Source organism: Diplotaxodon limnothrissa, unplaced genomic scaffold (assembly GCF_057381915.1).
Source record: "Diplotaxodon limnothrissa isolate DT_005_m unplaced genomic scaffold, D_limnothrissa_male_GT1.1 unmapped_scaffold_6, whole genome shotgun sequence".
In the NCBI taxonomy this organism is placed as follows: domain Eukaryota; kingdom Metazoa; phylum Chordata; class Actinopteri; order Cichliformes; family Cichlidae; genus Diplotaxodon; species Diplotaxodon limnothrissa.
The window spans coordinates 1319653-1333257 of NW_028188560.1; the positions used below are offsets into that span (position 1 = coordinate 1319653).

A 13605-nucleotide genomic window follows, 5' to 3' on the forward strand; every position below is an offset into this window, starting at 1 on the left:
GAGGTGAAGTGATATAGGTAAATATTTAAACTCATGAAGTGCATAGAGGCACTTGACCTGTGTGGAAGACGGTCGTCTTATTATGAGCCATTGTTGAGATATAGAGCACATCTGTGAAAACAACTAATATGCTCAACCCTGTATGAAACATCTAAAAATACATGATGGAGAAGCTGTGTTGAATATGTAAGTGTAAGACTTTGCCACTGTGGGCAGAGCATGCAACTACTGTGTGATGTCGCGTTGCAGTTTTGTTTTTTGAGCTGATGAGCAAGCTACACATTATCAGATCAAGAGCTGTCTGAGAACTACTCAAAGAGAGGGAAACAGAGAGTGTGCAGCGTTTCCATGAGCAGTTTTTCTGCACCTTGACTCGTGTGTGTGTGTAGCATCAGCATCATGTTTTTGTTTATTTGTTTTGTTGGATTAAAAATAATTAAATAAACTGGTGATCATGCTTATGGATCACCATGGCACATATGATCAGCCGAAAAACAACTACAATGTCATTTTCTGCTTTTAAGAAAGGATTGTTCACACAAACACAGACAGAGAGAGAGAGAGAGAGAGAGAGAGATGTGTGTTGATTAAGCAGTGATGATAATAATGAAATGTCTTAGTTTGTCACTTTCAGGTGAAAAGCAGACCTGAATCAATTTTCCACATGCAGCAGTCGGAAGAAAGTTATAGTTTAACATCATTGGAAACATGCAGGCCAAGTTTCTGGCTGACTTATTTACAGTGCCATGTGTTTCTCAACCTCACAAGCGAGCTCACTCCTCCCTGAAGATAAGGAATGCAGCTCCAAAGCAATAACATGATAAAGAGACAGCAGCAAGTCCTGAGCACAAAAAGTCCCAGCAAAGCAGCAGCAATGTGGATAAACAGCAGCAGCAGAAGAAGAAAGCAAACCCATCTTCCTGTCTGATTGGTTGAATTTCACGGAGGGGCGAGCAAGATGGCAGCGTGAAGAGGAGTTTTTGTTTGAGTTCTCAGCACGAGACACTTATTTGACGTCTTTCTGGCCTTCGGGACTTTTTTGGAGATCAGCGCGCTAAACTTGCTGGATCTGAGGCCAGGGTCTGCGGCGGCAGCATGTTGAAATGCTCAAAAAGGACTGAGTGACTTGGGCAAGCCACATGCGGCTAGCGACATGAAAGAAATGGACCCTTCATGATGCGTTCAACGTGCCAGCGCTGTGGTGGGAAAGGCTCCATCATAAACACGCCCTGCGCCCTGCGCCGAGGTTCAGGCCAAGAAGAAGAAGACGATGACTTCCAAGCCCAAGAAGGTCGGCCTCAGCGTGGGCGAGCTGATTGTGAAAGCCGTGGCCGCTTCCAAGGAGCGCAACGGCCTGTCTGTGGCCGCTCTCAAGAAGGCTCTGGCTGCCGGAGGCTACGATGTGGACAAGAACAAGGCCCGTGTCAAGACCGCCATCAAGAGCCTGGTGGCGAAGGGCACTCTGGTGCAGACCAAGGGCACCAGGACCTCCGGATCCTTCAAGATGAACAAGGCTACTGAGAGCAAAGCCAAGAAGCCCGCCGCGGCCAAAGCCAAGAAACCGGCAGCAGCTGCTAAGAAGTCGCCCAAGAAGGCAGCAGCAGCACTTCAGCTACTAGACAGGACAAAGCTGAAGGAGAACTGCCGGGACTGTTGAAGTGGGAGAGGACAAAAGAGTGAGAGGACAACAGAGTGAGAAGACTAGGTGAGAACACATAGGAATTATTTAATGTGGGAAATCAAAATTTGGGTTAGCAAACCTGGGGAAAAGAAAACTGACTGCTTAAGTTGGAAAATTGAGACGGAGTCTGAAACATTGCGAAAATAGAAACATATACAAAATCACACACACACAAGCAGAACATGCATTAACCCTACTAACAATTCCAAACACAAAATGACTCATGAAGACTCATAGCACATTAGTTAAGAAATGATTAAATAATAGCAGAGAAGTGTGTAGGAAAGGCAGCTTTAAGAACATGCTCTGCTGGAGATGCAGCTCCACAGACATGCATTAGACCTGCCTAATAACACAAACCCATGCAATGAAAATTAGCTTGTTATCTTTCATCAGTGTTAAAATAGTGTCAATTTAGCAGACACTTGTTATTAAATACTGAATTTATCCAATGCAAAAAATTGACTCTCCAGGTTGCAGGACAACAGTTTAACTTTTGTGGGACAAAGGTCCTGGTTTGACCAACCAGTGATCAGACAATAAATTTAGTTGTTAAAATGGTAAATTGGGAGAAGCTTCCTGCTTGATTGAGGCAGCACATGTAATTTACTGTATGAGGGAAATTGTCTTTTGTGATACTATTTTGAACATGCTTTTCTGTCGTCCTGTCAACTTAGTGGGTTAATAGCTGATATGCAAATTAGTTGATCGGTTTTAGATTAATGAAAGGTGACTGAATTCTAGTATGAGTGAATGAGATGTGTTGGAGTTGTTGTGTGTTGAGTGGAGACTCTAAAACACTGAGTTTCCTGTTTTGATGTGCGAGTGAATCCTGTATTTAGATACACAACTCTGAATACATCAGAACAAACGTCTTTTGTGAAGTGCATGACAGCATGTCACATGTTTTATGATGAAGGGAAAAAAGGAAAATTGAATAAAATAGATCTGTGGCTTAAATGAGTGAAGAGCACAGACCGGGTGATTAAACTCATAGCTAATATGACATTAGGGTTATGTTGTGTGTTGTGCAGTTGATGGTTGGTTTGGAGTGAATCTAGCTGATGATTCTTCTCCTGTTGTGAAGATGATGAGGAGTTTGTGTCATGACTTAACAAGGCCTTTTTATTTTGATACTTTCACAGTGCACTGAAAGTTTGGTTTGATAATCTCTGTTATTTTTTATTTTTCATTTTTGAACAAGCACTGATTTTTGCTTGTGAATTTCTTTTCTTTGAGCAGATCTGCAAGTTGGGAATTAAAAGCGTTACACGTCGTCAAGACAATTGTTGCAAGTGAGTTTCTCCACATTTAAAATGGGTTCAGGAGAAAGCCACTTATTTGGGACAATTAGGAAATGAGAGTCCCCCCCAAAAAGGATTCAACGAGGAAATCCAGTCTAAATTATTTTTCTTTTTGAAATAACGTCGTTTTGCTGAGCGTGGAAACGAATGCGATGATAATTTCCACAATTAGCAAAAGAAGGGACCACTGAGTGAATGAGTAAGAATTTTAAAATAACTGACTGACTGACTGAACATGATTGTGTGAAGCTAACCCCCACCTGACAAAGGTGCAGATGAACCCATGTGTTTCCTTTTACAGGAGCAGAAAGATGACAGCAACACTCGAGGTTGCATGATGATTTAACCTTTTAAATGCCATTTTCTGTGTCTGTGCATTTATCAGGTGTGTTATTCATAGGCTTGTGTTGCTCACAGAGATAACTGTGACAAAGTATGCATACGCCTGCGCAAGCGCTAATATTTGCATTTTCTTTTCTTACAGCATGCCAGTTCTTCATGTGAATTGATGATGCGATTTATACCAGGACAACTGGTTGATGTTTTTTCCTACTACAGGATTTCTGGGTTTATGTGTGAGGAAAACTGTGTTTACAGGTTATGAGTGGTGATGCTGTTGCATTGTGTTGATGGGAAAATGTGAAGGTTACTTTGATAATGTGAATAACCTGTGTGAAATTTCCTGTGTTGAGAACTGGTGTTACTTCTTTCCACAGCTAGGGTTGACTTTGTGGTGTTTTTATGGCACCTCTGGAACCTGTTGACCTGTGTCTGACCTCTGTCTGACTACAGTCAATGTGTATTGCTAATGTTAGTTTCTTTGAGAATGCTGTGGAAGATTCAGCTGAAACGGACAAGTGACATGAGTAAAACAAATAAGAGATACAGTGTTTCTGGGATAGTTTGATATGGGCTCATTAGCTGGCCACTTTTGAGCCCATAGTAATATATAAGTGGAGTGACTTTGCTTAAGAGCAGTCACCGATTACATTAATGTTGCCTGAGTACATGGGATGATCCATGTCTGAGGCGACTTATGAAAATAATTGTAGTTTACTGATTTGAGAAAACCTGCACATGACACTTGTCTTGCTGATGTTGAATGCTTCTTGTCCTTATGATACAATTGTTTACAGGTATGAAGTTTGATTTTACTTCCAGATTTTGTTTTCCAGGCCATGATGGTGTGTCTGCAGGCTCCTGGGAGAGCCAGGTGTTAAGCAAACTTAATATGCAAAGCACACTAACATTTTCATTGCAGGATTATGGGTCCAGGGTGGTGCTGCTCCAGGGGAGGAGATGCCCTGATGTTGCCTGGGATATGATCTAGCTAATCTTTTTCTTTAAGACTGGAATCCAGGTTTGGTGAGTTGACGCATGGGTGTGTCCATGCGTCAAGAGGAGGGGTCCAAGGATTAACATTAAACAATGTTTTTTATTATTGTTGCAGTGATTTGTGTGATTAGCCGTTTTATTTACAAATATTAAACCTATGCAAGTGGTGCACCCATGTTCAGATGAGGCTTTGATGGCCTATAAGTGAAGTTCACTGAACTAAAGAATGTGGTTTGATGATTGTTGACATACTCTCCAAATAGTTTGTCTTCCTAGCAAGGAAATACAGGTGCAGCAGTAATCTCCTGAGAAATCTTCAGAGGCCCAGTGAGAAGCGCATAGCTGACAGGACCAGGCAGTGGTTGAGGTCAAAGATCAAGCTGGTTGGGGCCCATCATGAAATCAGACCTTGGAGCCACAGCAAGGACCATGAAACTGCCTGCAAAATAGAGGAGAGGATCGTCCACAAGATGGGAGAGAGGCTTCAGGAGGATCAGAGATCATCTTCAGCACAGCAGACATCACACAGAGAGCTGTGCTACTAAGCTTCCAGGAAATCAAGAGGAGACTTCCCACAGCAAGATTTTAAATACAATGAAAGATTCAATATTGACGCTGAGGAAGACGACTAAGGTGTACGACGTGCTCTGCCTTAAACCTTCAGCAGCGTTGGAACATAAACACTCAGGGGATGAGGAGCGTGCCAAGCTCCATCGACAGCGTAGAAGGAGTTCGAGGATGACATCATGATTCTGTGAAAAGCACAGGAACCAGAAGCTATGGTGGTGATAACAGCAGTTTCCTATGAACATCACCTAACGCTGTGCCACTGTACTGTGCATACGATGACACTCTGAAGGCTGCTGGGATCATAATAGCAGTAAGACAACCCTGCACCCTTTCCACAGAGGTGTTTTCTGCAGAGTATGGACAATGAAGGACAATGAAGGAGTCATAAATATCCCCCTCACAGGACGAAGGCCTGAAGTGAGGTAATGGGAGGCCATAAAACTAGAGTGCTGAGAGGTCTGCAGCTTTGGAAATAGCTGAGAACCATGTTGACAAACAACAAAACCAACTGGTATGTTTGAATGTTTATTCTACATACATTTGGACTCTGGTCCTATGGACAACGATGGAAACAACTGGAAGAGACATTCATGACGCCCTGCAGAACTCAAACCACTCTGCAGAGAGACATGTGATGTGCACACCTGGAGGAAGCATTACCAAGCTGAGATGTTTTTGAAAATGTTACTTTTTTATTTTCACTATTAAATTAACAATTTCTTTGTTTGCTCGTAAGATGCAGTTTGCCATGAGATGAGCTCAATGAATGGGATAACTGCTAATACATTTGTTGAACTGTGTACCTTTTCAGTAATTTAGGGTGATTTGACATATGCTGAGTATAAAAATGTTTGCATTGAAACTGTCAGACATGAGGTATTCATACCTGGGAACTTTTCAGGCATAAAGGTCAAAAAGGGGGGAAATGTTAGATTTGTATTGTTGATTGTCATTTATGCTTAGAAATATTTACTTATATATGCTTAGAGTTTTGTAATTAGTTGTAGATTGGTAGAGGTTTTGATCCTTGATAGTCTGCAAACTTTGTGTGTATTAGACAGCACTTTGGGAGCATGAGAGGTCATACCGTGTCTTATTATTTTATGGTAGGATTAACGTAGTTGCGTCTGTTCTAGTCTAAGTGCTCTTTGTTTAGATGAACTGCAGGACTTCCTCACCGTGTTATCTAGGATGAACCATCTAGGGTGAGGGGGAGGCTACCCTCTTCCTGACCAAGGATGTTTGACCCTTTGATCAGCAGTACACACACACACACACACACACACACACACACACACACACAGGCAAGGTACTCTTTGTGTATGTAGACGTCATATGTTAATGAACTTATGCATATTCATGTAACCTCAATAAAAGGACAGTGATACGGGAGAACGGACGAGAGCTACTGGGGTCAAGCGAAGGAACGGTGCCTGTCCGGTCTCTCCCGTGCACGAGTACCATGAAGAAGTTTGCCTACTTGTGTCTTGCTTGCAGTGTAATTATATTGTCTTAACGTTCCAGCGAATAGGTTTATGCTACAAACCTATCAGTCCCCTTAGGGAAATTCTTCTTCACAGGTACTGTCACTGTCAGGGGTGATTGCTTTTGCCCTTGAATATTATGTCAAACTTTAGCAGCTTATCAAACACTACCACGACAGTCATTGGTCAAGAAGCTTTTTGTTTGGAGTAGGGGCCATGTTTACAGGTTATCAGAATAGACAGTTTTGTTTTGCTGCAAATAAAGAAGGTAATTTGAGGAATCTGTTGAAAATCCACTTGGCACATATTGCTTAAACATACTGTATACTAATGTTTTTCTTCCTCTTCTGCAGAATACTCCCACGAGTCCATACCCAACCATTCGAATGAAGGATAAGAGTTGGACAACTGCCCTCTTAAGACAGTTTCGCTGTGTTGTGACAGTTGAAGGAGTGGATGTTTGCTCGTGCCGCTCGCTGGATGAGGCCTACATCTCAGCATTCTCCACCTTCTTCGTGTTCAACATGACCTACCCTGCATACTTCAAGAAAACACTTGTCTTTCTTCAGAACTGCATTGTCAACATAGGAGACCAGGGAGACAAACCCCTGCCAGTAAGTGTCACCAGGGTACTTAACCAACTCTATTAAATATGCCCCCACCCAAGTGTCACTACCTTATTCACTACCCAAGGCTGATTTTGATGTATGGTCCTCTTCGCCCTTTGTGGTGTATGGGATATGAAAGCAAGCATCAATATTTCAAAAATCTAGCGAGTAAATGCAAAAACTTTGTAAACATCACTGCAACTCTTAACAATCGTCATCAAATGAAACAGTGCTGGGAGTTTTCTTCAGATAAGTTGCTTGTTGACTTTGAACATTCACTCAGCACAAGTGTCAGTGTGCCATTTTCATCTCTGCCAGGTGACTTACAGAATGCTCTGGAAATGAACAAAAGTTTTACAGATGTGCATTTTCAGGATAAAGTGCTTCAGTGTGTGTCTGCTATATCTGTCAGCAGTAGGGCTGGGCGATATGACCCAAAATTCATATCTCGATATTTTTTAGCTGGATGGCGATATAAGATATATATCTCAATTTTTTTTTTTTTTAAAGCCATAAGTTAAGAACAAAAAGAGAGTTCTTAGTCACACTGTGTCCCAGATGTCACACGGGCACTTTTATTTACATACAGCGTAGATGTACATGAAAAAATTACTCAAAAATAAATTCTCAGCATTTATTAAATAATCATGGTCCATAAATAAAAGAAAACTATGTTCTTTTTGTGCATAACAAAAAGCTCACAATTGTGCAGTCAAAATGTAAACTAACAGACGCTGAGCATAATAACAAAGAGACAGATTTCACAGCTGCACCACGTCTCTGAACAGGTGCCATTTGTGGTCCTTATACACACACAGTACAGTAATATTACGTTGAAGCACAGTATGTATCACTCCGCGAGGCTCCTCCTCGGTAGCCGTAATCATCCGACAATCCATCAAGCGGTGCAGCTCCGTAGCTTAGCAAAGTCATATTAAAACATTTTTTGACAGATTGCTGAGCGCTGTGTACCACATAAAATCGGTTCGCGGTCAGTAAGCACAACCAGAATTCATACATAGGGCGCACTGTCGAGTTTTGAGAAAATGAAAGGATTTTAGGCCGTGCAGCCCGGTTAGCGCGGTTAGCTCGCTAACACGTTGACGCCGTCCAGCCCCACGCACGGGGCGATCCGCGGTAACTCGCTAACGGAGATTTTCCGCTTTCATCTTGTCATTGCCTGCAGATGAAGCTATGGCGGAGGGGCAGTTGTGTTCAGTGAAGGAGAGGCGAGGCCGAGTAACGCAGCGTAGAGACAAAAGTGGACGAAAGAGAGGCAAACCTGCGGCTCCACAAGTATAATTATAACGTAACATAGACTATATCGATATAAACGATATTGTCGCATCTTATATCTCGCATGAAAATATATCGATATTTTTAAAAAACTCGATATATCGCCCAGCCCTAGTCAGCAGTGTCAAATATGAACTTGAGGATGTTTTTGTAGTTGGCCATACACACACTGAAGCCATACCTATATTCCTTAAAATCAAGTATATTTTGAATGTTGATACTTGTTGGGTATTGTGTGGGAAACTGTTACTTCCTTGCACTTATGAATGTCATTTCCATGCTTACCAAGTTCAGTTGACAATGACTGGATCCTGTTCAATCCAGGAAATGAATTAGACTTTCAAGCTCTAGACACGTATTTAGTAGATGATAGGCTGTTTGTGTCCTTGAGGTATTCTGTGTGACGTGATTGCAAGCACATTTTCCATTGTGTTCAGGTGTTTAATGTCTTTATGTGATTGTTTACTTTTTTTTTTTTAAATGAATGTATTTTTCTTGACATGTCCTATGGCAATATACGAAAGTAATCAAGGATGTATTCCTGTGGTTGTTTAAATGCTTTGATGTGATTCTATTATCGAGAATAAATGGTTAAATAACCAAATCTTTTGGAATATTGGGGGTACATTTTTGTCTCTTTAGGTACGAAATAGGTTGTCGCTGGGGGGGTACCCTCATAGGTACCCTACTGTACCCTTTTCAAGGGAACATTTCTGTACTATAGTTTCAAGGTACATTTATGTCTTAGGAAAGTACATGATTGTACTTCAGATGGTACAACTTCATAAGGTACAAAAATGTCCTTCAAAAAGGAACACCCCCAGCGACAAGCATTTGTACCCTTTTTGGTACACTTTGGTACCCCTATTTCTGAGAGTGTGGGGATCTCCCTCCTCTCCCTGAGCGATACAAGAAGGCCTGTCAAAGTCTGGCAGTGGGTGAGCAACACAGAGGTAATGCATTATAAAACGCACACAAGTGCATTTTTGTATTCTGTTATGAAGTACCATCTCTTTCTACCTGTAGATGAGAACAAGCGTGTCTCCCGGCTATGAGGTTCGGGACCGGGGTTCCTCCGTGTCAGGACTCCAAGTGTCTCGGTTTGGCCGCCTCTTCCCTCGGCCCGCTCCTCCGTGCCCTAAAACTTCAGGCCAGCCTCACGGAGCTGCGAATTTCTGGAAACCGTATGTCTGACGACCTTCTCCCTGAGCTGATTGCCACAACGCTCACATGCCTCGTCTGCAGCTGCTGGACATTTCTGCCAACTGCATTACAGGGGACGGCCTGGAGAAGGCTGTAAATGCTTTAAAGGGACAGAGTGCACCTGCATTCCCGGTAAGGGCCTCAGCTAGCCAATAGTGGCAGCTCCAGGTTTACCATCTAACCTGTATTTAAGTACCTCTGGTCTTAATAACTACCTTAGATCTTAATAACAAGCTAACCTGATTCATATCAATGATATCTGTCAGAGAGAATTGGCTCTCGTGATCATTTGCTTTTTCTGCTCGTTTCCACTCAAAGTGCCTGGAGGAGCTGGACCTCAGTATGAACCCACTGGGGGACGGCATGTCTGAGTCTCTGTCCTGTCTGCTGTCCTGCTGCCCTGTGCTAGCCAAGCGGTCTCTGCAGGCCTGCGGCCTCACTGCTCGTTTCCTTCAGCAGCATCGACTGCTGCTAGCCAGCGCGCTCACAGGTGACTCTAACAAGCAGCTGACTGAAGCCTTAAGCTTCACTGAACTCCCACCCATAAGCAAAACTGCAACTAACTTTACATCTTCTGAACGTTCAGGCACAGGCCATTTGAAAGCAGTGTGCCTGTCCCTCAATCCCCTAGGCTCCACCGGCTTTGAGCTGGTGTTAAAAAGACTGCCCCTCCACTGCCTCCCACACGTGGACCTGTCAGCTGTCTGCAGAGGGCCTGCTGATTACCCGGCACTGGAACACCTCGCCAAAGTCCTGTCACAGGTGTGCATGCAAAAATCATGCAATGTCATTTATTGTCGAAAGATATAATTGTGCAATCAGGTTAAGACTTTTGTGTTTTTGCAGGACGAGTGCTCTCTGACCCACCTCAGCCTGGCTGCAAATGGGCTGACAGACAGCAGTGTAGCTACCTTGGCGAGGTGTGCGTGTGTGAGAGTCAAGACCTGGACAGTTTGTCAGAGCTGGTCCAGGATATCCGTCTTTGCTCTCAGGCCCTCAACAAGCTGGACCGACAGACCTTGAAGCAGAGCTGGGACAGGACTCAGTCACACGGACACTTTCTCTGCCACCTCTACTTGAGGGTGGCAGGTGTGTTCATAATAAATAATTAATAATGAATTATTAATTTCCTAATAATTCATAATAAAAGTGGTCATTTTTATAAACATTTTGTTTAATGAGGCTACACCAAAAAGAAACAAGATAAAAACAAAATAAAGTGACATGGCGTCCACCGACAGTCTGTGGATAGCTTGTGTTTTATGCATTTTTGTCTGCCTTATTTATACATGTAAAGCTCTGTATCTGTATAAAGAGTTTGTGTTAGTGTGTGAGAGGTTTTGTGTCACAATGGTCCTGTTTTGGAGGATTTGATTAAAAAAAACCAAACATAATTAAAGTAACCAACGATGCTATACGTTGACATCGTTCTTTCACTGTAAGACTCAGCAGGCTATGGTGAATAATCACAGCGATTTTCAGGTCTCTGAAGAAATCTATCTAGGAGCTATGACAGTGTAAAGACACCCTGCAATTTTAAATGTGTGGCGACATTTGAATGAGGCGCATACCAGTAGAGGGAGCCAACGCACCACGAATGGTACACAGCCACAGATGCGCTAGAAAACTGAGAGAGGCCGACAGTGATCGCTTACTTTTTGTAAGGGGCTTGTTGAGATTAAATAGAACAAGTTACAAAGCATTAAAACATGTTAAAAACACAACAGCCTTATTAAACGCAGAGTAGTTTGGGCCCAGAAGTAGGATTGATCACGTCATCACTTAAAGACCGGATAGACACACGGTGAAGTTACTCATGTTTACTGTTGTTGCCACTTTCTAAATGTAGCAGGATGAATATTATATGTACTGGTTGATCCCACTTTTTTGAGGAGAAATAACTTTGCTCGTTATCAAATTATCAGTATCTCTGGAAACATTTAATACATTGTGATGGTTTAAATGCTCAGTCGTTTTCTCTTGTAGAATTCATATTCATAATAATATTTAGACAGCGGCACTATAGGTGTTGGCAGTTTTTGCAGTTTTACAAGCCCTCACGGTAAAAATATGGAATTAAATGTCACTAATGGGCTCTTCTCAAAAAAATCAGCGTCTGTGTCACACTGATTTTGATTAACTGACTTATTTTATTGTAATCAAACCTATTTTGATATTGTTGTCTTGTTTTTCCTTTAGCGAGGTGGTTTCCTTCCAATTGTAGCAGTACCAGTACGTCTGCCAGCTCCAGGTAGAGCTCCAGTGACCAGGAAGACCTCAGCATTCACCAATTCCTGCTGAATTACCGCAAACAGAAAGAACTGACAGAGGGCATTGGAATAGAGGATGATTATAACACTGAAGACCAAGGTAATAGGTCTGTCTAAGGGCCAGTGGAATATAAGCTATATGTTGTAGTGGTGATTATTTTAGATTAGGGCTGCCACGATTAGTCGACTAGTCACGATTACGTCGACTATCAAAATCGTCGACGACTGATTTAATAGTCGACGCCTCGTTTGAAGCATCACAAAAGACTCAGGAATAAGTAGTAGGATTTAAGAGTGTAATAACGGACTGAAATAGAAGATGGCAGCACTGTATGTACAAGGATGCCAGCTGCCGTTAAACCCCAAAGAAGAAGAAGCTGTATCCCAGAATTCATAGCGCAGCGCAGCTCAGTTTACAACAATGGCGGCAGCTAGTTAGTTTTAATATTACTCTTATTATTCTTTCTGGGTCACAAAATAAACGATTAAAATATTTTCAGGCGAGAATGTAGCTGTGTAAACCTCAAATATTTGCTCAGTTTATCAAGACACCACACGTTTTCGGAGACGTCTGTTACCCACTAGTTCGATAGCTAACTGGGGGCAAGGCTCACTAGGGCTGTATCCCAATTCAGGGTCTGCAGCCAAAGTACGCAGCCTCAACGATCCTCAAGGGCCGCGTACTTAAAGACTGCTAAGGCCGGAAGTGCGAGGCTTGTGAAATGGGACGGTCTAGCCCAGGTTTCCTAGCAACCATGATACTAACAGCTGGAAACGTTTCATACAGCTTTGTTTGACAGAAATGAAGGAGAAAATCTTTTGTTCATTTGTTTGTTTGTTTCTACATGAGCTTTGATCATTCTCTGTAAGATTAAGCTCAGCTATTGAACGGCGTATATTTTAAAGTAAAGGCTTTAAAACCAAGTTAGTACAAACGTCACTAATGTCACATAACTTTGCCGACATGTGGCCAACAGTAATGTTTTAATGTTCTTCGTTATTAAACATTTGCACATAAATAAGTGACATAATATTCAGTACTTAAAGTTTACTCTTCGGGCGCCCCTCATCCGCTGTTTTTTTCGGCAAAATTATCCACACCCACCGCCGCGCTATGCATTCTGGGATATGTTGGGCCAACGAAGTCTACACCGCCACGTCCTTAAAATTCAGGGAAATGAAGGACGCATTTGAGGGCCGCATTTCGAGCAGCCTTCGAATTGGGACAGCCTTCGTCGCGTCGCGGTGACGTAATCGGCCTTAAAATGCGGCCTTTAAGGCTGCAGACCCTGAATTGGGATACAGCCTAGTAGTGATGTGCGATACCACTGATTTCCTTTCCGATCCAATACCAAGTAATATTCAGGGTGGTATCGACGATACTGATCCGATACCGATACTTTATACAAAAACGTATTTTATTTATTGTATCTCAAATTATAGCATCATAATGATTACAGGATATCAGATTACTTGTTCTTATCACTTAATAATGCAGAATTATCATGTAGAAATAAAAAAAACTGAAGTTGTGCGCTATTTGAACACCTTGCCTGCCTGCAGCACTAAAGGACTCCATGAGAGAGGTCTGTCTCGCCCTAGCAGCACCTGTCCCTCTCCTCCTCTTCAGTTCGTCTCAACATACGCACCTCATATTCTGTGATATGATTTACTCTGAGGTGTTTGACAAGGTTAGTGATGTTGCCACAACCATACATGCCAACCCTCCCGATTTTTCCGGGAGAATCCCGGAGCCACCATTCTCCCAAATTTCCACCTGGACAACAACATTGAAAAACCATATTGCAGCATTCATAGCACGGCCCAGCCAATTCCAGTTTACAACAATGGCGG

The 13605-nt window shown here is 42.5% G+C and overlaps 2 pseudogenes; both read left to right on the forward strand.

Annotated features, from left to right (window-relative positions):
• LOC146606827 (tonsoku-like protein) overlaps window positions 1-13605 on the forward strand; it is a 36045-nt pseudogene that overhangs the window by 7867 nt on the left and 14573 nt on the right.
• LOC146606829 (histone H1-like) lies at window positions 566-2156 on the forward strand (annotated as a pseudogene).